Source organism: Macaca thibetana, chromosome X (genome assembly GCF_024542745.1).
Source record: "Macaca thibetana thibetana isolate TM-01 chromosome X, ASM2454274v1, whole genome shotgun sequence".
NCBI lineage: Eukaryota > Metazoa > Chordata > Mammalia > Primates > Cercopithecidae > Macaca > Macaca thibetana.
This window is the reverse complement of record NC_065598.1, coordinates 18,495,176-18,519,900: the sequence shown is the minus strand read 5'-3', so window position 1 is coordinate 18,519,900 and position 24,725 is coordinate 18,495,176. Positions and strand designations below refer to the sequence as shown.

The following is a 24,725-nucleotide window of genomic DNA, read 5'->3' as shown; positions in this document are numbered from 1 at the left end:
CAAAGCCCTGGTATTGTGGAAAGATCACTTGAGTTACAGTCAAAAGGACACCAACTTGTCTTTCAACTCCATTAATGTATCTGTTACTTTATCACTTAAAATCTCACATAAAGACTTTTTTTAAAAGCCCATATACCTATAAGTTCCATTAAAAGTCTAACAACAGTAGGTATTCACAAAGGGGAAAATGGAATGAGAGGCAATTTGATTTAACTAGAAAAAATAGAGGAAAAAAAAGAACAGTTTAATACAGTAAGATGAATAAAATGAAATCAAGTATATCAGTCAACTTCCCAGAGGTGATTAAATTGAATTCACTCAAGACAAGACAGAGACTATCAGAGTTAAAAGTAAAAATCCAGGTATATGCTGCTCACAGGGAAAAATGCAAAAATAAAATGAGAAAAATTGCAAACAGTATGCCAAAAAGATATCAGAAAAATGCCAATAACAAGAAAGCAAGAAGAGCAGAGGTACGGAGAAAGTTGAAGTTCAAAACCCTAAACAGGATGAAGAAGAACTTGTGTATAATAAAAATGTACAATTAAGAATATACAATATTCATAAACTTACGTGCACTAAATAACAAACACTAAAATCATAAAGTGAAAAAATATAGAAATACAAACAGAATAAAAATAGACTTTTGTTTTTTTTCGAGATGGAGTCTCTGTCTGTCATCCAGGCTGGAATGCAGTGGTGCAATCTTGGCTCACTGCAACCTCTGCCTCCCAGGTTTAAGCAATTCTCCTGCTTCAGCCTTCCAAGTAGCTGAGACTACTGGCGCCTGCCACCATGCCCAGCTAATTCTTGTATTTTTAATAGAGATGGGGTTTCGCCATGTTAGCCAGGCTGGTCTCGAACTCCTGACCTCAAGTGATCTGCCTGCCTTGGCCTCCCAAAGTGCTGGGATTACAAGCGTGAGCCATCGCGCCTGGCCAAAATACAGTTTTAGTAGGGCGTTTCAATTCACTTCTTTCAGAACTGGATATACTTAATAAGCAAAAAAGTCAGTAAGGGCATAGACAAAGTGATTGATACAACCAACAGTTTAGTGTAACACATAGAGATCCTTACATTCTTCAAATGGAAAATAATACATTTTGTTTATATGTCCATGAAACATTTACAGAAATAGATCAGGTACGTGGCCACAGGGAAAATCGTATTAAAATTTTAAGGAATAATAAAAGTGAAAATTTGAAGTTTGAAATATTTTAAATGTGGAAAATAAGAAACACTCCTGGAAACTCCTTAGAATAAAGAGGAAATTAGACCGGGCGCGGTGCCTCACGTCTATAATCCCAGCACTTTGGGAGGCCAAGGCGGGCAGATCACAAGGTCAGGAGATCGAGACCATCCTGGCTAACACGGTGAAACACCATTTCTACTAAAAATACAAAAAATTAGCCAGGCGTGGTGGCAGGCGCCTGTAGTCCCAGCTACTCAGGAGGCTGAGGCAGGAGAATGGCGTGAACATGGGAGGCGGAGCTTGCAGTGAGCCAAGATGGCGCCACTGTACTCCAGCCTGGGCGACAGAGCGAGACTCCGTCTTAAAAAAAAAAAAAAGAATAAAGAGGAAATTAAAAGGGAAATTACTGTCTAGAAACTAATGAAAAGAACACTTCACACTAAAACTGACCATACAGTGAAAGCAGGGCTTAAAGGAAAATTTATAGCCTTAAATGCCTTCATTATTTTAAAAAATTTCTAAAAATTAATAACCTATACCAATCATAAGAAATTAGGGGAAAAAACAAAAATAATGAAACAACAGAAATCAGAAGAGAATTTATACAGATAAAAGCTGAAACAAGTGAAATAGAAAACAAATACCCTCCCCTCAAATAGCTCAAAGGATAAATAAATGTAAAACTGGCACTTAGAAAAGACTAATGAGGCTGGGCCCCGTGGCTCACACCTGTAATCCCAGCACTTTGGGAGGCCGAGGCGGGCAATCACTTGAGGTCGGGAGTTCGAGACCAGCCTGACCAACATGGAGAAACCCCATCTGTACTAAAAACACAAAAACATTAGCTGGGCGTGGTAATCCCAGCTGGGCGTGCCTGTAGTCCCAGCTACTCGGGAGGCTGAGCCAGGCTGAGGCAGGAGAATCGCTTGAACCTGGGAGGCGGAGGTTGTAGTGAGCCGAGATCGCGCCACTACACTCCAGCCTGGGCTACAAGAGCAAAACTCTGTCTCAAAAAAAAAAAAAAAAACTAACGATAGAGACAAATCTCTTATAAGCCAGATCAAGAAAAAGAGAAAGAAAGCAGAAGTTCACAAGAGGAGGAGTCAGAAAGGTGACATAACTGCAAATTTTTAAAAATCCTAAGAAGCAGTAACAAGTAAATTTGAAAAATTTAGAGGAAATGGCTGATTTCTTTGCAAAATTGAAGTTACCAAAATAGATCAATGACTGAAATAGAACAATGATCACAGAAGAGACTGGGAAGGGCAGTAGCAATCCACCGTGAAACAGGAACGAGGACCACATCGCCCATGGCTGAGTTTTATCTAACCCTTAGTGGACAAATGAGTCTAATGGTATTTGTACCCACTTCTCTCAAAATGAATGTGTACACAGATAACCTGTGGCTCTTGTTAAAATGCAGATTCAAATGCAATAGAGCTGGGACAGAGCCCTAAACTCTGCATTTCTAGCAAGCCTAGGTGAGGCAGATATTGTTGGTTCATGGGCCACACTTTGAGTAGCAACAATTTAAACTATTTCAGAAAGTAGGAAAAAAAGATACAAAGTTCACCAGTTTATTTTACAAAGCCAACCTTACTTAAATACCAAAATCAGACAATGGTAATTCCGACAATAATAACAGATCCTCAGCTTCAACTTCATGTATAAATATAGAGGCAAAGTCTAAATAAAATATTAGCAAACAGACTTTGGCATTGAACAACAGAATTAGAAAGTTCTTCAACATGAAGAAACCTAGCAATATGACTTTGCATCAATGAACTAAAGGAGAAAACTGCCATCCTAACAGTAAGAAGCTGAGGCACATTTTTTAATACTTCTTTTATTCGTTTTGGAAATGGGGTCTCACTATATTGCCCAGGTTGGTCTCAAACTCCTGGGCTCAAGTGATCCTCCTGCCTCAGCCTCCCAAAGTGTTGGGATTACAGGCGTGAGCCACTGTGCCCAGCATCTGAGGCAAAATTCATCTGAGTAGAGTTTATTTGGGCCAAGTATAAGGACTGCAACCCAGGACTGTAGACAAAAAGAGTGAAACGCTATAAAATATTTAAAGAGGTTTGTTGTGAGCCAAATATGAGTGGCCATGGCCTGAGGCACAGTCTCAAGAGGTCCTGAGAACATGTGCCCAAGGTGGTTGGGTTACAGCTTAGTTTTATATGTTTTTGGGAGACATAATGCATCAGTCAATACATGTGAGATATACATTGGTTGGATCTGGAAGGGTGGGACAACTCTTAAGTGGGGGCTTTCAAGTCACAGGTGGGTTCAAATATTTTCTCATTGGCAATTGGTTGAGAGTAAAATTATTATCTAAAGACCTGGTATCAATAGAAAGGAGTTTCTGGGTTAAGATAAGGGATTGTGGAGACCAAGGTTGATAGGAAGTGTCACAGATGAATGTCCTTAGAGACAATAGATGGCAAATGTTTCCTATTCAGACCTTTAAAAGGTGCCAGACTCTCAGTTTATCTCTTTGGGATTGGGAGGGCCTGGAAGGGGAAGATCTAGTTATATTAATGGGGATTCTTTACAGATGCAAATTTCCCCCCCCCAAAGATGGCTTTGCAGGGCCATTTCAAAATATGGCAAAAAAACATATTTTGGGGTAAGATATTTTGATTTTTTTAAATGAAAACGATGTATTTGGGCACAAAAATGCAATACACAGTTAGAAACCATATTCTATCAATCATGACATCCTGTAATCTAAGAACACAGAAAATTTTGTTATTAAGAAATGCCAAGAGGAAAAAGAACTCTGTAAAGTCCTATTCAATTTACTTTCTTAGGGAAAAGGCTGTTTATTTGGCTCTTGTCACAGTTCTATCATGTCTACTCTTCTTGTAAGTTCAGCTTCGATGCTATCTAATTCTCGCTTTGCTGCTTCAATTTTCACTTGAGCAAGAGATGGATTCGGCATGAAGTCTAACTAGGACTCCAATTTTTTCTTCAAAGGTATAGTCTGTTGTTTTCATTTTGCCAGTTTCTCTGACAGTGCTACTAGGGACTGGTGACAGAGAAGCATCTGCGCCTCTGGTTGAAAGTCGCTCCTCTGCTGCTTTGATTCCAAATCTGAATTCCTCTGACTTTGGTTTTAGAAAGTCCATGTTCTGATGACGATTATCAACTTTGGCCCTTTCTGTAGACAGATGCAACTCTGCTTTCTTGAGATCCTCTTGTAGACATTTTTCTAACACTAAAGTTGCAGTTAGATTTTTCTTCAAGTTTTTCCCGTTCAATCTTGATTTCTTCACTTTTGGATTTGGTATGAAAGAGATCAGAGGTCAAATCATTCACTGGAGGGATAAAACTAGTTAGTGAGGCATCCTTTGTTTCAAGGGCTACCGCACTGCCAACCAAAGCATTCAGATACCTGGAACCAGTGCTAGAGAGATTGGCAGGGGAAAAAATTCGCACTCTCCGTGAGAAGGTCTTGGAGATACTTGGCTTCTGACTTGTATTCACTTGCTTTCTGCTTCAAGTCCTCTATTACCAGGTAGACACCTCTGTCCCGGGCCCTGTTGCGTTCTGAAAGGTGATGTAAAATCTCTGTGGTCCGTGGGTTCACCTCATACTGTGGAATGGGATGATCTCCAAATATATATATATTTTTATTTTATATTTGTTTTTTTGAGACAGAGTCTCACTCTGTTGCCCAGGCTGGAGTGCAGTGATGTGATCTCAGCTCAATGGCAACCTCCATCTCCTGGGTTCAAGCGATTCTCCTGCCTCAGCCTCCCAAGTAGCTGGGATTATAGGCGCCCCCCACCACGCCTCGCTAATTTTTGTATTTTTATTAGAGATGGGGTTTCACCACATCGGCCAGGCTGGTCTTTAACTCCTGACCTTGTGATCCACCTGCCTCAGCCTCCCAAAGTGCTGGGATTACAGGCGTGAACCACCAAGCCTGGCCCAAATATTTTTTCTAACCACGCAGCAACGTTTCTTTCTCCTCCAGCAGCTCCATAGCTGCTGCTCCCGCCACTTCACTAGCAATATTTTCATTTTCTTCTCTGTTGGGTGGTGCTACGCCAGTCAGGTTGGAAAGTAACACGTTATACAGAGTTAAATAAAATTCACCTGATGAGATGTTAGGGTTTGTGATGTTATACGGTTTGTGATGTTATGGTGTAACTTCCCAGGTCCCTTAGACAGGAATTTGGGCAAGAGGGAAAAAAGGTTAGAGATTAGTCCTCAAGAGAATAGATTCAAGTTGCCCTGAATATACACTCTGGATTAGTGGCAGTTGCAAGTGGATTTTTAAAGGAAAGGAAGAGGCAGTTCCTGAGTTGTTTACCAAGAATTTACATTAAAATAACAAACTACTGACGGGCTACATACATTGTTCTTTGTATTATAAATTCCAGGCCAGGCAGTGGCTCATGCCTGTAATCCCAACACTTTGGGAAGCCAAGGCAGGTGAATCGCTTGAGCCCAGGAGTTCAAGATCAGCCTGGGCAACATAGGGAGACCCCTGTCTCTACAAAAAATTAAAAAATTAGCTGGGCATGGTCGTGTGCGCTTGTGGTCCCAGCTACTTGGGAGGCTGAGGCAGGAGGATCGCTTGAGCCTGAGCGGTAGAGGCTGCAGTGAGCTGAGATCAAGCCACTGCACTCCAGCCTGGGTGAAAGAGAGAGACCCTATCTCGAAAAAACCAACCAGGGCCGGGCGCGGTGGCTCACGCCTGTAATCCCAGCACTTTGGGAGGCCGAGACGGGCAGATCACGAGGTCAGGAGATCGAGACCATCCTGGCTAACATGGTGAAACCCCGTCTCTACTAAAAATACAAAAAAAATTAGCCGGGTGTGGTGGCAGGCGCCTGTAGTCCCAGCTACTCGGGAGGCTGAGGCAGGAGAATGGCGTGAACCTGGGAGGCGAAGCTTGCAGTGAGCTGAGATCCGGCCACTGCACTCCAGCCTGGGCAACAGAGCGAGACTCTGTCTCAAAAAAAAAAAAAAAAAAAGAAAGAAAGAAAGAAAAAACAAACCAACCCAAATTCTAGGAACAAGAAGGCAAAGGGTGAGACAGCTGGTTGGGAACAAAATGACTTTAAACAATTGCCCCCAGGCATGGGGAGAGGGGGAGCAGGGAGGAATGAAAGTCCCAAATTCATGTCTTTCTGGGCCTCAGGCCTCACATAGCCCAGACTGTTCTATTTTTCTTTTCTCAAAACCACATAATCATATTAATAGGTGCTAAAAGCAACCATTCCTAATCAAAACTTAAACAGGGCTAGATGAAACTATGTAAACAAAACTAAGGATATTTACTAAAAACCAACAAGTGTTATTTTAAATGTCAAAACACTGAAAATATTTCATTAAAATCAAGAACAAGATTCTTGATGCTTACTAACATTATTATTTAACATTGTTTTAAGGCAGTGGTTCTCAACCCCAGATGCACATTAGAATCATCTGGGAAGCTTTTAAATATATGTATATATACACACCAATTAAATCTCTGAGCCTAAGGGCCTGCCATTGGAGTGTTTTTTTTGGTTGTTTGTTTTTTTTTTTAAAGCTTCCTGGCTGATGCTAATGTGTAGCCCAGAATGAGAACCAGTCTTAGACGCTTCAGCAAATGCAACATAAAAAGAAAATAAAGCAGCAGGCATCCTCACTGGGAAAGAAAGAGGGAGGGTTGTTAGATAAAATACAGAACACCCAGGTAAATTTGAATTTCAAATGAATCATGAATCACTTTTTAATATAAGTATGTGCCATACAGTACTTGGGACATACTTATATTAAAAAATTATTCCTTATTTATCTGATATTCATATTTAGCTGGGCATTCTGTATTTTTGTTTGCTAAAGCTGGCAACCCTAAAAGAAGAGATATAAATGAATTCCATTTGCTGATGCTATAATTGTCTACCTTGAAAACCCAAGAGACCCCGTTACTGGCAGTGAATCCATATGGTTCTGCAGCAATCTCAATTCTTGGCTCCTCAGAAGAAATAATTCAACTGAGGGGCATAAGGCAGAAAAAGGGACCGAGGCAAGTTTCAGAGCAGGAGTGAGTTTATTAAAACGCTTTGGAGCCAGCTGCGCGCAGTGGCTGACGCCTGTAATCCCAGCACTTTGGGAGGCCAAGGTGGGCAGATCATTTGAGTCCAGGAGTTTGAGAGCAGCAGCTTGGGCAACATGGCAAAACTCTGTCTCCACAAAAATACGAAAATTAGCTGGGTGTGGTGGTGTGTGCCTGTAATCTCAGCTACTCGGAAGGTTGAGGCACAAGGATTGCTTGAACCCGGGAGGCAGAAGCTGCAATGAGCCGAGATTGCACCAGTGCACTCCAACCTGGGCGACAGAGTGAGACCCTGTCTCAATAATAATAATAATAAAAGCTTTAGGGCAGGAATGAAAAGAAAGTAACGTACACTTGGAAGAATGCCAAGGGCGCATCTTGGCGGTCCAGTGCCTCATTTCACCTTGGACTTGGGGTTGTATATGCTGGCCTACTTCTCGCATCTTGCATCCTTTTTCCCTTGATTCTTCCCTCAGAGGGGCTGCCCACATGCGCGGTGGCCTACCAGCAATTGGGCGGTGAGCATGCGTAGCGTGTTTATTGGAGGTATACGCATGCTCACCTGAGGCGTTCTTCCCTTTACCAATAGAATGCCCCCAGAAGGTCATATACCTCCTCCATTTTAACTTAAACTCCTCCATTTTGCCCCTTAATGCACATGCTCCAGCCCACTCGCCCAATTCCTGAGCTCTTATTGGGAAGCTGCTGATCATCAGTTTCAGGTGTTTTTATCTATTGGGAAACTGCTTTTCCCTGGTGCTGGCTGTGACCAATTATTATTTTAGAGAGACAGTTAACCGACTGACCATCACCTGATGGTCACCTGACATCTGACATTCCTGGTGGTGGTTGTCGGGGAAGGGGAGGGGTGCTCTCTTGTCCTGTTTATGTCTGACTAGCTACCTACTGTAACAATTCTATTAAAAAACTTTTAGAATAACAGTATTTGGTAAGGAGACCGGATACCAGATACATTACAACAGTAAATAGGCTTTTTTGAAGGAGTACCTATGAGGCCCTAGGGACAGGACTTGGCCCACGCCCACTAATGTATTTTTCCATACATACTGACCAGACCTTGCAAGCTATTTGAAGAAACTAAGATAAACGGCAACCCCCAGTAAATCTTAAGGCTCCATACCCGCTGATCGCGGGACCTTGAAAACCTAAAATAAGCAATACCCCAACATAAATCTCACTCAAAAGAGTTAACCCTATCACCCACATGTGCACAAGACCAGACCGATCTTTACTACACCTCCCGCCCAAGGAGGGACTGATCTGCCATTTTCTGATCGTGTGATGTATGTGTTAGCATAACCCCTTACTACACCTGTGCTTCCTGAATTCCACCCTGCACGTGTAGACACTCCCCTAAACATGAATTATATATATCGCCCTCCTTAAGACACCACAGTGCACTCTCCTCAGAGGCAGCTGGAGAAGTTTTTTCTTCTGCACTGTCTCCCTTATGCCCAACCTTTCTGGGCATGTCTTAATCAACCTTGTCTGGAAAAAGTTTGCGTGGCCTCATGTCTGTCTGTATTCCTTCCCTTCCCTTTTTCCTTCCCTTTTTCCTTCCCTTTCTCCTTCCCTTTCTCCTTCCCTTTCTCCTCTCCTTCCCTTTCTCCTCTCCTTTCCTTGTGTGATCTCGGCTCACTGCAACCTCCACCTCCTGGGTTCAAACAATTCTTCTGTCTCAGCCTCCCGGGTAGCTGGGATTATAGGCATGTGCTACCATGCCCAGCTAATTTTTGTATTTTTAGTAGAGACAGGGTTTCACCATGTTGGCCAGACTGGTCTCGAACTCCTGACCTCAGGTGATCCACCCGCCTTGGCCTTCCAAAGTGCTGGGATTATAGGCATGAACCTCCATGCCTAGACAGGAAAGGAGACTTTATTTCTTATAGAGGGTTATATAGCCTGCAGGCTGGCTATCCTACAGGCTGGGAAGTGTAACCTCCAGCAGACACTTCGAGGGAATGGAGAACAAAGATTTATGCTGAACGGGTTACATCCCATGTTCACTTTGGGGTGGAGACTTAACATTTAAATGGATAACAATTAGGTCCTATCAAAGCTGTAGTGATGGCTGGTAGAACAGAGGGTTGGGGGGTCACTTAGTGTTTGGTGGTGGGTGAGCTACAATTGCATCAACATTGCTTATCTCAAAACCCTGCTTGTTTAGTTGCTAGAATAAAAAGGAAAAGAAAAATCCTTGTGGCAATTAGAACATAGTTGATTCTTTTTTTTTTTTTTTTTTTTAGATGGAGTTTCGCTCTTGTTGCTCAGGCTGGAGTGCAATGGCTCGATCTCGGTTCACTGCAACCTCCGCCTCCAGGGTTCAAGTGATTCTCCTGCCTCAGCCTCCCAGTAGCTGGGATTACAGGCGCGGGCCACCACGCCCAGCAAATTTTTTTGTATTTTTAGTAGACACGGGGTTTCTCCATGTTGGTCAGGCTGGTCTCAAACTCCCAACCTCAGGTGATCCTCCTGCCTCGGCCTTCCAAAGTGCTGGGATTACAGGTGTGAGCCACCGCCCCGGCCCATAGTTGATTCTTTAAGTGTAGGAGCGTGTGACTTAACCCTTGCCCGGCATGGCTTTAGGTCTTGTTTACAATTTGGTATCTTATAGCCACAGAGAGTCCCTTCCATCAATCTTATGATCTCTATTTCAGCATTAATTCTGGTTCACTGTTGTGCCTAAACTGCAAAGGGAGATGGTATAACAAGATGTTTCCAACCTCCCATCTCTCATGGCGGGGAACACAGTTTTTAAGGTCTTTCTGGGGTGCCCTTGGCCAAGAGGGGTTCCACACAGTTGGTTAGTGGGGGCATGGATTTTGAGTTCTCAATGGCAAAAGGTAACATGAACAAAGTCAACAGACAAACAATAGATGTGGACAAAAATGTATAATGTAATAAAGGGTTAATTTCTTTTTTTTTCTATTTTTTTTTTTTTTTTTTTTGAGATGGAGTCTCGTTCTGTCGCCCGGGCTGGAGTGCAGTGGCCGGATCCCAGCTCACTGCAAGCTCCGCCTCCCGGGTTTACGCCATTCTCCTGCCTCAGCCTCCCGAATAGCTGGGACTACAGGCGCCCGCCACCTCACCCGGCTAGTTTTTTGTATTTTTTTTTAGTAGAGACGGGGTTTCACCGTGTTAGCCAGGATGGTCTCGATCTCCTGACCTCGTGATCCGCCCGCCTCGGCCTCCCAGAGTGCTGGGATTACAGGCTTGAGCCACCGCGCCCGGCCTCTATTTTTTTTTGAGATGGAATCTCGCTCTGTCACCCAGGCTGGACTGCAGTGGTACAATCTTGGCTTACTACAATCTCCACATCCCGGGTTCAAGCAATTCTCTTGCCTCAGCCTCCTGAGTAACTGGGATAACAGGCACACGCCACCATGCCCAGCTAATTTTTGTATTTTTAGTTGAGATGGGGTTTCACCATGTTGGCCAGAATGGTCTTGATCTCCTGACCTCGTGACCCACCCACCTCGGCCTCCCAAAGCGCTGGGATTACAGGCATGAGCTGCTGTGCCTGGCCTAAAGGGTTAATTTCTACAGCATACAAAAATATCTTACAAATTGATGAGAAAAAGATGTATAGACCAAAAGAAAAAAAAATGAGCAAAAAATGTGAAGAACAAGTCCAAACACATGAAAAGCTGCTTAAATTGTCTAGTGGTCAGGGAATATATTATGCTAATGAGATATCATTTTATCCTCATGAGATTCATAAAACACAGAAAGAACTCTAACATCCAATGCTGGCAGAGAGGAGGGAAAGGGGAATTTTCAGGCATTGCTGACAGCAATGGCATTGTCACAGGGTTTTTTTTGTTTTGTTTTGTTTTGTTTTAAAAACAAGCAACAGCATTTACTTTTAAAAGGCAATTACTATACTAACCAGCAATTTGACTTCCTGCAATCTGTCTGATATGGTTTGGCTGTGTCCCCACCCAAATCTCATCTTGAATTATAGCTCCCACAATTCCCACATGTTGTGGGAGGAATTGAATCATGGGGGCGGGTCTTTCCATGCTGTTCTTGTGGTAGTGAACAAGTCTCACGAGATCTGATGGTTTGATAAAGGGGAGTCTCCCTGCCCAAGTTCTCTTCTCTTGTCTGCCACCATGTGAGATGTGCCTTTTGCCTTCTGCCATGATTGTGAGGCCTCACCAGTCACATGGAACTGTGAGTCCATTAAACCTCTTTTTCCTTATAAATTACCCAGTCTCAGGTATGTCTTTACCAGCAGTGTGAAAATGGACTAATACATTGTTCCATTAGTAGAGATAGATTAGTATCTCTACATAGGGATATACATACAATATTTATTGCGGCTTTGCTTTAGTGGTCAAGAACAGAAAACAAAGTAAACACCTAATAAAAGCAGGATGTCTGAATAAAGGGTGGTCCTCCATTGCAAGGAATACTATACAATCATTAAAAAGAACCAATTAATGACCAAAAATATTCATGGTAGCACTAGCCATAATAACCCCAATGCCTATTAGAAGGAGAATAGATCAATAAGTTCTGGTATAGTCACACAATGGGATAGTATACCGCAACCAGAATGAACAAGCCACAACTACATGCAACAACATTATAAATGTCAAGAATATAATGTGCAAAAAAGTATGTACTGAATGTTTCTTTTACATAAGGCACAAAACAGACTAAAGAAATTGATGCTGTTACAAGTCAGGAGGATGGATACCCTTGGGGAGGTGGAAGGTCAACGGGAGGAGGCATGTTGGGAGAGGTAGCAGTTCTCGGGCACTGGTAATATTTTGTGTCTTGATCTGGGTGCTGGTTACGTGGGTGTATTCACTGTGGAAACTCATCAAGCAGTACATTCACGATTCGTGTATTCAGAAACACCGGACTTAACAATTGTAATAACTTGCAGGGATTTCAGCTAGGTATTGATTGTTGGTTAAGAAAAGCAGAATGTAGAAAATCATGTATAATATAATCGCATTTTCATACAGCATACAACAATAAAACCACCCTGATTATGTATTCCTGGGGGTGTAAATACATGTATATTGAGGATATATGTAAGTCTCTATAGAGTTATATGCAGACGGATAAAAATATGGAAGGCTGGCAAGGCGCAGTGGCTCACGCCTGTAAGGAGTCCATGAGAGGCCAAGGCAGGTGGATCACCCGAGGTCAGGAGTTGGAGAGCAGCCTGGTCAACATGGCAAAACCCCATCTCTACTAAAAATGCAAAAATTAGCTAAAGATGGTAGTAGGCGCCTGTAATCGCAGCTATTTGGGAGACTGAGGCAGGAGAGTTGCTTGAACCCAGGAGGCAGAGGTTGCAGTAAGCTGAGATCAAGCCATTGCTCTCTCTCTCTCTCTCTCTCTCTATATATATATATATACCTCGTCAGGCCTCTGAGCCCAAGCCAAGCCATTGCATCCCCTGTGACTTGCACGTATATGCCCAGATGGCCTGAAGTAACTGAAGAATCACAAAAGAAGTGCAAATGCCCTGCCCCGCCTTAACCTATGACATTCCACCACAAAAGAAGTGAAAATGGCTGGTGCTTGCCTTAAGCGATGATATTATCTTGTGAAATTCCTTTTCCTGGCTCATCCTGGCTCAAAAAGCTCCCCCACTGAGCACCTTGTGACCCCCACTCCTGCCCGCCAGAGAACAACCCCCCTTTGACTGTAATTTTCCTTTACCTACCCAAATCCTATAAAACGGCCCCACCCTTATCTCCCTTCGCTGTCTGTTTTCAGACTCAGCCCGCCTGCACCTAGGTGAATAAAAAGCTTTATTGCTCACACAAAGCCTGTTTGGTGGTCTCTTCACACGGACGCGCATGACATATATAAAGGTCTATTAAGGTCTTTCTGGGGTGCCCTTGGCCAAGAGGGGTTCCACTCAGTTGGTCAGTGGGGGTATGGATTTTGAGTTCTCAATGGCAAAAGGTGAAACAAGTGAAATAGAAAACAAATATATATATATATATATATATATATACACACACACACACACACAAGGCCATATAGCAGGTTAAAATGGCTTCCTTCGGTGAGGGAGAAGGCAGGATGAGGGCCATGCTGATGCTGGGAGAGGAAAAGGATAAAGGAAAATAATATGCCCTTCTTTAAAAATGACAACAACAACAGCAAAGTATAGGCCAGGTATGGTGGCACGTACCTGTAATCCCAGCTATTTGGGAGGCTAAGGCAGGATGATCGTTTGAGTCCAGGAGTTCAAGGCCAGCCTGGGCAACATAGCCAGACCCCACCTCAAAAAATACATATATGATCCCATCTATGTAAAAAAAGATACAGAAATTTAGAAATAAGTCCTACCAAGATTTAAAAATTGAGACCCGGGAAATGATTTATGTTGCATAACTCAAGCACATGGCATATTATGAACATTTGGTCATTGTCTGGGAAAAAATGTGAAGCCTAAAGATTATTAACAAACAGCAAAGAATACAAAAAGTCTACTTATCAACTGCTAGCAATATGGTAGACTCAGACAACCTGAAAATTCTTTTACTATAATCACTTAGAAATACTAGGTAAAATGTAACATATTTATTTTAAATGTAGAGCTAGGCCCACAAATAATAAAATCAAATCCCCAGGTGCCAGAAACAAAGAAGGAAATGAAAAAGCCGAAGGGTAAGTGCCTGAGTTAATGGGGGGCAATTGTCTGCAGAGCCTGGGGTTTGAGAATGAATGCCCACACAGGGGCAGGAAATGAGACTTTGGGGCTCTGGGAGCTAGGGAATTGCCCAGAGAGCTTTGCCTACAGCCGAGACCCTCAAATAACTATTCTATAAATGAAAGGATTTAAAAACAAGAGGGACCACAGGACACAGGGCTTTTGGTGGGAAAATAATAAAAGCTCTCTGAGAAGTCAAAACCACAAGACCACAATTCACATTGCTTTTACTCTGCCCACATAGTTCAGAAACTCCAGACTAAGAAGTACCGTGAGAATTATTCATCAAGCAGTGATACTCCTGGGGCACAAGGAAGAAGCAAACAAAAAACTTCTTTGAATTGAAGCTCCTACCACATCCCAAATATCATGGAATGTTCACACACACACACAAAAATCCTGCTAATGATGAGTTCACAGTAAAATATTACAAAGCCCATTGGTGACTAATCCAACTCAATCAACAGTCTGCACACAGTACACACATACAATTATACCTCCACAAGCTCCAAATGCACACAGATAACCAGAAAGAGATTATTTTAAAAATACATATAAAGTAACTGAAGACTAGAAAAGACACGATCAAATCCTAATAGAACTGAACTCTATGGAAAAAGGACAAGAAGAATTGAAGAAACATCAAATAGAACAGTGACCCCATAATGTATCAGGGAGTATGTTTTTTAAACAAGATTATAGGGATGATAATAAATGCTTCACTGAAAGACATTAAAGAAGACTAAAATGATTGAAAAAATGTACCATTTCACGGATAGGAAGACTCAATATAGCAAAGATGGCAACTTTCTCCAGATTAGCCTATAAATTTAATGCAGTTCCCATCAAAATCCAACAAATGATTTTACAGAATTCACAAACTGATGCTAAAATCTATACAAAGGTCTAAAGGGCCAAAAAAAAATGTTAAAGAATAAAGGTAATGGGGGTGGGGCTCATACTACCAGATATCAAGACTATTATAGACAGGCACGGTGGCTCATGCCTGTAATCCCAGCACTTTGGGAGGCTGAGGCAGGAAGATCACTTGAGCCCAGGAGTTTAAGGCCAGCCTGGGCAACATTGTGAGACCTTGTCTCTACAAATAATAAAAAAGTTAGCCGGGTGTGGTGGCGTGTGCCTATAGTCCTAGCTACTTGAGAGGCTGAGGTGGGAGGACTGCTTGAGCCTAGAGGGGCCGAGGCTGCAATGAGCCATGATCATGCCACTGCACTCCAGCCTGGATGACAGAGTGAGACCCCATCTAAAAAACAAAAAAAAGACCATTATCAGACACGGAGTTAAAGAAGGAAGGGGTTTATTCGGCCAGGGGCATCGGCAAGACTCCTGTCTCAAGAGCCGACCTCCCTGAGTGAGCAATTCCTGTCCCTTTTAAGGGCTCACAACTCTAGAAGGGTGTGTGTGAGAGGGTTGTGATCGATTGAGCAGGCAGGGGATATGTGACTGAGGGCTGCATGTACCAGCAATTAGATCGGAAGAAAATAGGATAGGGATTTTCACAGTGCTTTTCTATACAATATCTGTAATCTATAGATAACATAATTGATTAGGTCAGGGGTCAATCTTTAACTACCAGGCCCAGGGCGTGGTGCTGGGCTGTGTGCTTGTGGATTTCATTTCTGCCTTTTAGTTTTTACTTTTTCTTTCTTTGGAGGCAGAAACTGGGCATAAGACAATATGAGAGGTGGTTTCCTCCCTTAATATTAGCAAGAAGATAGTCAAAGAGACCAATGGATCACAAGGCCTAAAAACAGACCCATGTGGATATGGGAGCTTACTGTATGGCAGAGGGGGCCTTTCAAATGAGTGGGAAAGAATGAACTGTTCAATAAACTGTGCTCCCACATCATACCTTAAAATAATTTCTAGCGGATGAATGAGCTAAATGCTCTTGAAAAGCAAAATTTAAAAAAAAACCTTTGGAGATTACAGTTGATTCTCATTATTCACAACAGCTGTGTTCTATAAACCCACTGTAAACACTGAATTAGCAAATACTGAACCATTGCTCTTAAGGGAAATACAGGGTAGGGTTCCTGTGAACCTCTGGTCACAACATTTTCATCAACCTATCAATCCAGAACCTTGTTTTGTGTGTGTTTCTGTTGAAAGGCATCTCATTTAATTGTATTGCTGATTCCTGAACACTAAACTCCTGGCCAACAGGGCCATCCCTCATGCTTGAAGGAAGCTTCTCTACCACGCGTTTTCTCTGTAAGGCACATCACAGCTTCCTTGCGCTTGGGAGTGTCAGGCAACACTTCCGTCTATGCTTGGGGGCCATTTTAAACAGCAAAGTCACCCACAAAAAGCACAAAAATGTGAAAAATGTGGCACTAAATATGCCTCAAGAAGGACACTTGTTTACAGCTGAGACAAGAAGGCAGAGTGTCACCTTGTTCCACCTCATCTGGGAATGTGAGTGACTCAGATTTTTTCACTACCTTTGCATGTGGTCACTGAAGATACTGATTTTGGCAAGTAGGCAAATTTGCAAATACAAAATCTATGAATAATGAGGATCAACTGTATCTTTCTGATATTTCCAGGAGTGAAAAGGATTTGTTTGTGGACAAGACACAAAAAGCACAAATTATAAAGAGAAAGACTGACAAACGGGACAAATAACAATTTAAAACTTCTGCTTGAAAATGGATGCCAGAGGCCGGGCGCGGTGGCTCAAGCCTGTAATCCCAGCACTTTGGGAGGCCGAGACGGGCGGATCACGAGGTCAGGAGATCGAGACCATCCTGGCTAATATGGTGAAACCCCGTCTCTACTAAAAATACAAAAAACTAGCCGGGCGAGGTGGCGGCGCCTGTAGTCCCAGCTACTCGGGAGGCTGAGGCAGAAGAATGGTGTAAACCCGGGAGGCGGAGCTTGCAGTGAGCTGAGATCCGGCCACAGCACTCCAGCCTGGGCGACAAAGCGAGACTCCGTCTCAAAAAAAAAAAAAAAAAAAAAAAAAGCCGGGCGCGGTGGCTCAAGCCTGTAATCCCAGCACTTTGGGAGGCCGAGATGGGCGGATCACGAGGTCAGGAGATCGAGACCATCCTGGCTAACACGGTGAAACCCCGTCTCTACTAAGAAATACAAAAAATAGCCGGGCGAGGTGGCAGCGCCTGTAGTCCCAGCTACTCGGGAGGCTGAGGCCGGAGAATGGCGTGAACCCGGGAGGCGGAGCTTGCAGTGAGCTGAGATCCGGCCACTGCACTCCAGCCTGGGCAACAGAGCGAGACTCCGTCTCAAAAAAAAAAAAAAAAAAAAAAAAAAAAAAAAAAAAGAAAATGGATGCCAGAAAGAAAGTGAAAAATCAAGTCACAGACTAGAAGACGACATCTGCTTCACAAATAAAGAACAAAGTATTGGTATCAAGAAGCGTTTTTTTTTTTTTTTTTTTTTTTTGGAGACGGAGTCTCGCTCTGTCGCCCAGGCTGGAGTGCAGTGGCCGGATCTCAGCTCACTGCAAGCTCCGCCTCCCGGGTTTACGCTATTCTCCTGCCTCAGCCTCCCGAGTAGCTGGGACTACAGGTGCCCGCCACCTCGCCCGGCTAGTTTTTTGTATTTTTTAGTAGAGACGGGGTTTCACTGTGTTAGCCAGGATGGTCTCGATCTCCTGACCTCGTGATCCGCCCGTCTCGGCCTCCCAAAGTGCTGGGATTACAGGCCTGAGCCACCGCGCCCGGCCAAGAAGCGTTTTTAAAGTTGTTAGAAATCAATAAGAAAAATACAACCAGCCATTAGAAAAATGAGAAAAGGCTGGCCAGGTGCAGTGGCTCACTCCTGTAATCCCAGCACTTTGGGAGGCTGAGGTCAGATCACCTGAGGTCAGGAGTTTGAGACCAGCCTGGCCAACATGGTGAAACCATGTCTCTACTAAAAATACAAAAATTAGCCAGGCGTGGTGGTGGGTGCCTGTAATCTCAACTGCTTGGGAGGCTGAGGCAGGAGAATCGCTGGAACCTGGGAGGTGGAGGTTGCAGTAAGCCAAGATTGCAACACTACACTCCAGCCTGAGCAACAAGAATGAGACTCCATCTCAAAAACAAAAACAAACAAACAAAAACCAAAGTGGTCATTTAGTTACTATATCAAATCAAGAATATTTTATCATTAGTGCAGATTATGTATATGGGGGACTGGCAATAAGTAACATTAGAACATCTGAGAAATGTTTTCTAGATTTGTATCTCAATGTGTCTCCATTCTGTAAGTGATAGACCTCTTCACTTCAAAAAAAGAGAGTGGCAAGAGATGAGATTGAATGGCGAGGAAGGCACCTTCTCTGACCACACTAAGGGGTTTGAGTTTAATGCTGAAGACAACAGGAAGCCAGTGAGGAAGCTGAAGAAAGGAAGGTTAATCTTAAAAGTAGAAAGTGTAGAAGAAACCCAATAAAAAAGAAATGGAAGCTAAAGAGAGAGGGTCGGACAAGAGAATGAAAACGTATGCCCATACACATACTTGCACTTGAATGTTCTTTGTGGCAGTTTTCATAACAGTCAAAAAGTGGAAACAGGCCGGGCGCGGTGGCTCACGCCTGTAATCCCAGCACTTTGAGAGTTCGAGGCAAGCGGATCACTTGAGGTTAGGAGTTCAAGACCAGCCTGGCCAACAGGGTGAAACCCCGTCTCTACTAAAAATACAAAAAAAATTAGCCGGGCGTGGTGGCACATGCCTGTAATCCCAGCTTCTTGGGAGGCTGAGGCAGGAGAATCATTTGAACCCGGGTGGTGGAGGTTGCAGTGAGCAGAGATCGTGCCACTGCACTCCAGCCTGGGTGACAGAGCAAATATAATGTTCATCAACTGATAAGTGAATAAACAAAATGTGCTTTATCCATACAGTGCTATACTAGTCAGCAATAAAAAGGAATGAACTATGAATACGTGCTATGATACAGATGAACTTCAAAAACGTCATGCTCGGTGAAAAAAGCCAGACACAAGAGACCACATATTGTATGATTCCATTTATGTGAGTTGTCCAGAAAAGACAAATCTATAGGCAGAAAGTAGGTTCGTGGTTGCTTGCAGAGTGGATGGGGTGGGGCAGGGTGAGAGCAGTAGGAGGGTTAACTAGAAGTGTGTATGAGGGATTCTATTGATCTGATGAAAGTGTTCTCAAACTGATTTATGGTGATGGTTTCATAACTTAGAAAATTTACTAAAACATTATTGAATTGTACACTTGAAAAGGGTGAATTATAGGATCCAAAATATCCCTCAGTAAAGTTATTTTGAGAGAGAAACAGAGAGTAGAAAAAAAGCATCTAATCGGCTTAAGACAGCTTGCGGGGCCAGCTGAGATGGAGAATGTGCCTGGGCATGAGACTCTGCCCGGCTTCTGATCCGCAGGCCTCCTCTGTTCCCAATGCTCAAGCCTCCAGGCTCTTCCTGCCCAGGAACAGCTTTCAGGCAGGGGCAGCTTGGAGTGCTGAGCTGACGGTGGGTCAAGTGGGCTTGACTTTTCATCCTGCTCTCACTGTGTATCCTTCCTCTAGCTAGACCTTGGCCTTGAGACCTGCTTTTCTTACCTAAGAGGATCTAGCATTGCTTTTGACAGCCCCATTCAGTGACCTGAGCCCAGAGGCTCCTTACTCCAGCCCCACCACCGCCACTGCTGACCACCGAGCGGGTCCGACTAACACCTGCCTGCCCCGCCTCAGCTACTGGCCCTTCTGATGGGCACTGAGAGAGATGGTGGCCCATAATAAGATTAGGCTATGGTGGTCAACCTCGGACAAGGTACTTAACCTTTCTGATCTTCATTTTCCTCATGGGTAGAACAAAGAGGATAATGGCATCTCTCTTATGGGATAAAATGAGATCATTCATGTAAACGGCCAAATACAGCAGCCAACACATAATAGGTACATACAGTGGGTGTGTCTGGTTCGATGCTTGGGTTCCTTTCTGCTTGGGTTGAGAGACCTCAGTCTCTCTGGGTGTTGGAATGTGACACAGGTCACCAAACAGACTTTTAAGTGTTGACTCTAGAAACATTGATACCATCACCAGTGATAAGTCATATTGATAGTAGGTGTCCTTGATATAATTTATTCAAGCAGAATAATGCTGGCCTCATAGAACGAGCTGACAATTTTTGCATCCTAAAATGCCACCAGAATGGCACTTAACCTCTGTGGTCTTCCTCCCCCAAACACACAACCCCAATCTAATCAAGAGAAAAACATCAGTCAAGAATCTCCCAGTCAAGGGAGATTCTACAAAACACCTGACCAGTGTATCTCGAAACTGCCAAGGTCATGAAAAACAAGGAACTGCCACAATCAAGAGGAGCCCAAGGAGATGAGATGACTAAATGTAGGTAATGCCGTATCCTAGATGGGATCCTAGAACACAGAAATAACACGAAGCAGAAACTAAGGAAATTTCCATAAAGTATGCATTTGTTCAGCAGTTGCCAACCTTTTTGGCACCGGGGACCGGTTTGGTGGAAGACAATTTTTTCACAGACTGGGGTTGGGGGATGGTTTCGGGACGAAACTGTTCCACCTCAGATCACCAGGCATTAGATTCTCACAAGGAGCTTGCAACCCAGATCCCTCACATGTGCAGTTCACAATAGGGTTCGCGCTCCTGTGAGAGTCTAATGCTGCCACTAATCCCACAGGAGGGGGAACTCAGGCTGTAATGCGAGCTCACCTGCCGCTCACCTCCTGCTGTGTGGACCAGTTCCTAACAGGCCACTGACTAGTACCTGTCCGCAGTCCAGGGATTGGGGACCCCTGCATTAGTTAATAATAATGCATCAAGGCCAGGCACGGTGGCTCACGCCTATAATCCCAGCATTTTGGGAGGCCAAGGCAGGCAGATCGCCTGAGGTCAGGAGTTTAAGACCAGCCTGGGCAACACGGTGAAACCCCGTCTCTACCAAAAATACAAAAATTAGCCAGGCGTGGTGTGTCTCTACTAAAAATACAAAAAAAATTAGCCGGGCGTGGTGGCAGGCACCCGTAATCCCAGCTACTTGGGAGGCTGAGGCAGGAGAATCACTTGAATTCAGGAGGCAGAGGTTGCAGTGAGCCAAGATCACGCCACTGCACTCCAGCCTGGGCAAAAAGAGCAGAACTCCATCTCAAAATAATAGTAATAATAATGCATCAACATTGGCTCATTAATTGTGACAAGTGTACCATACCAATGTAAGATGTGAATAGGGGAAACTGGGTTTGAGGTATCTAGAACTCTCTGTACTATCTCTACAACTTTTCTATAAACCTAAATCTATTATAAAATAAACAGTTATTTACAAAGCAAAAACACAATAAGTCTGTTGTCCACACATGTATGGATCTATTTCTGGACTCTATGCGGTTTTATTGACCTATTTATTTATCTTTACACCAATACCACACCATTTAATGAGCAGAGCTTTATAATACCTCTTGATATAAGGTAGAGTGTTACTTCTCTAAGTTCGTTCTGCGTTTTCAATGTTGTTTTGCTTATTCTAGGTCCTTTGCATTTTTATATGAATTTTAGAATTAGTCGATTGCTTTCTTTTTAAAAAAAAAAAAAGGCTACTGGGATTTTCACTGGGATTGTGTTGAATCTATGGATTAATAAATTGGGAATGGTTGGGGATCTTCACATTATTGAGTCTTCTGACTCAACACAGTATATCTCAAGATTTATTTAGATCTTTAATTTCCCTCAGCAATATTTGTAGCTTCTAGTGCACAATTTGCAAATACTTTGTCACATTTATTGCTAAATATTCCATTTTTCGAAGCTCTTTTAAATAGTATTGGGTTTTTTTTGTTGTTTTTTGTTTGTTTTGAGATGGAGTTTTGCTCTTGTTGCCCAGGCTGGAGTGCAATGGTGCGATCTCAGCTCACTGCAACCTCCGCCTCCCGGGTTCAAGCGATTCTCCTGCCTCAGCCTCCCGAGCAGCTGGGATTACAGGCATGTGCCACCATGCCCGGCTAATTTTGTATTTTTAATAGAGACAGGGTTTCTCCATGTTGGTCAGGCTGGTCTCGAACTCTCAACCTCAGGTGATCCGCCTGCCTCAGCCTTCCAAAGTGCTGGGATTACAGGTGTGAGCCACCGCACTCGGCCAGTATTGGTTTTTAAATTCCAATTTATGATTGTTGGTTGTGAGTATATTGAAGTAAAACTGATTTTTATATATTGATCATATATCCTGCAAACTTGCTAAACTAGCTTATTAGTTCTGGTAGCTCTTTTGTAGAGTCCATCAGATCATGTCATCTGCACATAGAGATAATTTTTCTTCTTCTGTTCAAATCTGGATGTCTTTATTTCTTCCTCTTACTGGATTATACTGGCCAGAGCTGTAGGTTTGTCATATATGCCCTTTATTAGGTTAAGGAATTTTCCTTCTGTTTCTAGTTTGCTGAGAAGTTTTATCACAAATGGATGTTGGATTTTATTCAACATTTATATTTACTGAGATACTCATATGACTTTTTTGGCTTGTTAATAAAGTGAATTATATGGAAAGAGAGCAGTGTTTAGTCTAAAGCTAATTATTTCCCACGACTGAGGCAATCCTTTGGAGTACTCTATCCAATGCTCCAAAAATTAGGAGATTTTCCACACTAATTAGTGGGACAAGGCTTTATTCTTGGCCCTAAGTGAACAGCAGGTGGTTCTTTCCCTGGCCTCAGGTAATTTCCTCATGTGCATGCACTGCTCAGGCTTCTGCTGAAAACTTGAGGGGGGGAGTCCTCTGCAGATTTCCAGAGTTCTCTCTCTGTGCAGCTGTCTCCTCTCCAGGACTATGTCCTACAAACTCTAGCCACCTTGGTCTCCCAATTTAGGGATTCTTCTGGCTTTGCCTAAGTTTCCCCTCCCTGTGCCACAGCTTGTAAACTCTCTGAAGGGAGTAAGCTGGAGCAATTGTAGGGTTTACCTCATTCATTTCTCATCTCTCCAGGATGACTGTTCTTTAGTGCCTGATGTCCAGTATTTTGGAAATCATTGTTTCAGATATTCTGTCTTTTTGTTTTTGTTGTATCAGAAGGATACATCTAGTCCCTGTTACTCCATGTTGGCCAGAAGCAGAAGGTAACTTCAGGTTTTCATTTACTTTGAAAATCTTCTAGGCCGGGTGCGGTGGCTCAAGCCTGTAATCCCAGCACTTTGGGAGGCCGAGACGGGCGGATCACGAGGTCAGGAGATCGAGACCATCCTGGCTAACACTATGAAACCCCGTCTCTACTAAAAAATACAAAAAACTAGCCGGGCGAGGTGGCGGGCGCCTGTAGTCCCAGCTACTCGGGAGGCTGAGACAGGAGAATGGCGTAAACCTGGGAGTCAGAGCTTGCAGTGAGCTGAGATCCGGCCACTGCACTCCAGCCTGGGCGACAGAGCGAGACTCCGTCTCAAAAAAAAAAAAAAAAAAAAAGAAAAGAAAAGAAAATCTTCTTCTAGCTGAATGATAGAGATTAAAAGTACTTTTATTTTCCAACTCAGCCTGCCCTGGCCCCTTTATATTCCTCATAAATCCTGCTTGAAAACTGAACAGTTTTTGCTTGGACTCATCTCTCTTTTCTTATACTCTATTATACACAGCTAGGACCAATCAGCTGTCACTTTCAACATTTTGCCTGTGGACCTCCTTAGTCAAATCCAAAGTTCATTAAGAAGCTTTTCCATCTTCCATATTATCATAGACTACACTTTTGGAAATTGTTTCAAAACCACATAACATGTGTAACCATGTTTTGTAGCCTGCAATAGCAGTTTCCTAGCTAACTTTCCAGCCTTTGCTGTTTCCTCACCGCTTTGCCAGCCTCTGCCCTAATGTGGCGGGCCAGGTCTCACTGACACAGGCCTCCATCACAACTGTTTCAGTACTGACTGAGGGGTTCAGTTAAATATCAAAAGCTGAAAGAGCCAGTGCCCTATACAAAGGCTGGAATGTAGCAAAAGCCTACTAAGAGTTTTGTCTAGGCCTTTCCTGGGCCTTAAAGCATGGCAAGATAACGAAGGAATTCTTAACCGGACCTATTTAGGATTAAACAAGTTTTATTGGGGGTCTGAAGAAACTCCACAGGCCTCCACAAATAAGTTTAATGGGGGTCTAAAGGAACTCCCCAAACTTCCATGATTTAGCAGGAGACAAGATAAGGGTAATCACCCCAGCACCTGGACCCAGTTAAATTAAGTACATTTACTGATGCTCTAGAGGAAGGTGTTCAGGACTCAGACCTTAGTTACAGATGAAAAGAAGTGAATCACTTGTGTCTTTAGATGAATGCACACTTACACGTACACATATAGCTTAGAAGGTATATGAGCTCTGGAAAACTTTGTAATTTTGAGTTGGTCTGGCCATGATTTCCAGGCCTTCTCCCTGTAGCCAGTTGCAGAAATAAAACTCTCTTCCTCTCCGTTTCATCTGCATCTTGTTATTGGGCCACAAGAAATAGCAGCCCGATCCTCAGTTTGGTCCGGGCACACTAACACCTTGTCCCAAAGTCACTGACACATATTTCAGTTTTTGTTAGGATAGCACTCCACTTGTAGATATCCATTTTCTTATAATTTAGTTTTTGCCACATTATAAACGACTCTAAAATTTAATGTCTTAAAAACAGCAATTGCGGGCACGGTGGCTCACGCCTATAATCCCAACACTCTGGGAGGCCGAGGCGGGCGGATCACCTGAGGTTGGGAGTTCGAGGCCAGCCTGACCAACATGGAGAAATCCCGTCTTTACTAAAAATACAAAATTAGCTGGGCGTGGTG

General features: G+C 43.3%; 1 protein-coding gene and 1 pseudogene across 1 annotated transcript in view; both read right to left on the bottom strand.

The window, feature by feature from the left end:
* PDHA1 (pyruvate dehydrogenase E1 subunit alpha 1) overlaps positions 1 to 24,725 on the bottom strand; it is a 563,563-nt gene that overhangs the window by 483,335 nt on the left and 55,503 nt on the right. The gene's annotated exons all lie outside the window — the stretch shown is intronic.
* LOC126946825 (HAUS augmin-like complex subunit 1) lies at positions 4,032 to 8,742 on the bottom strand (annotated as a pseudogene).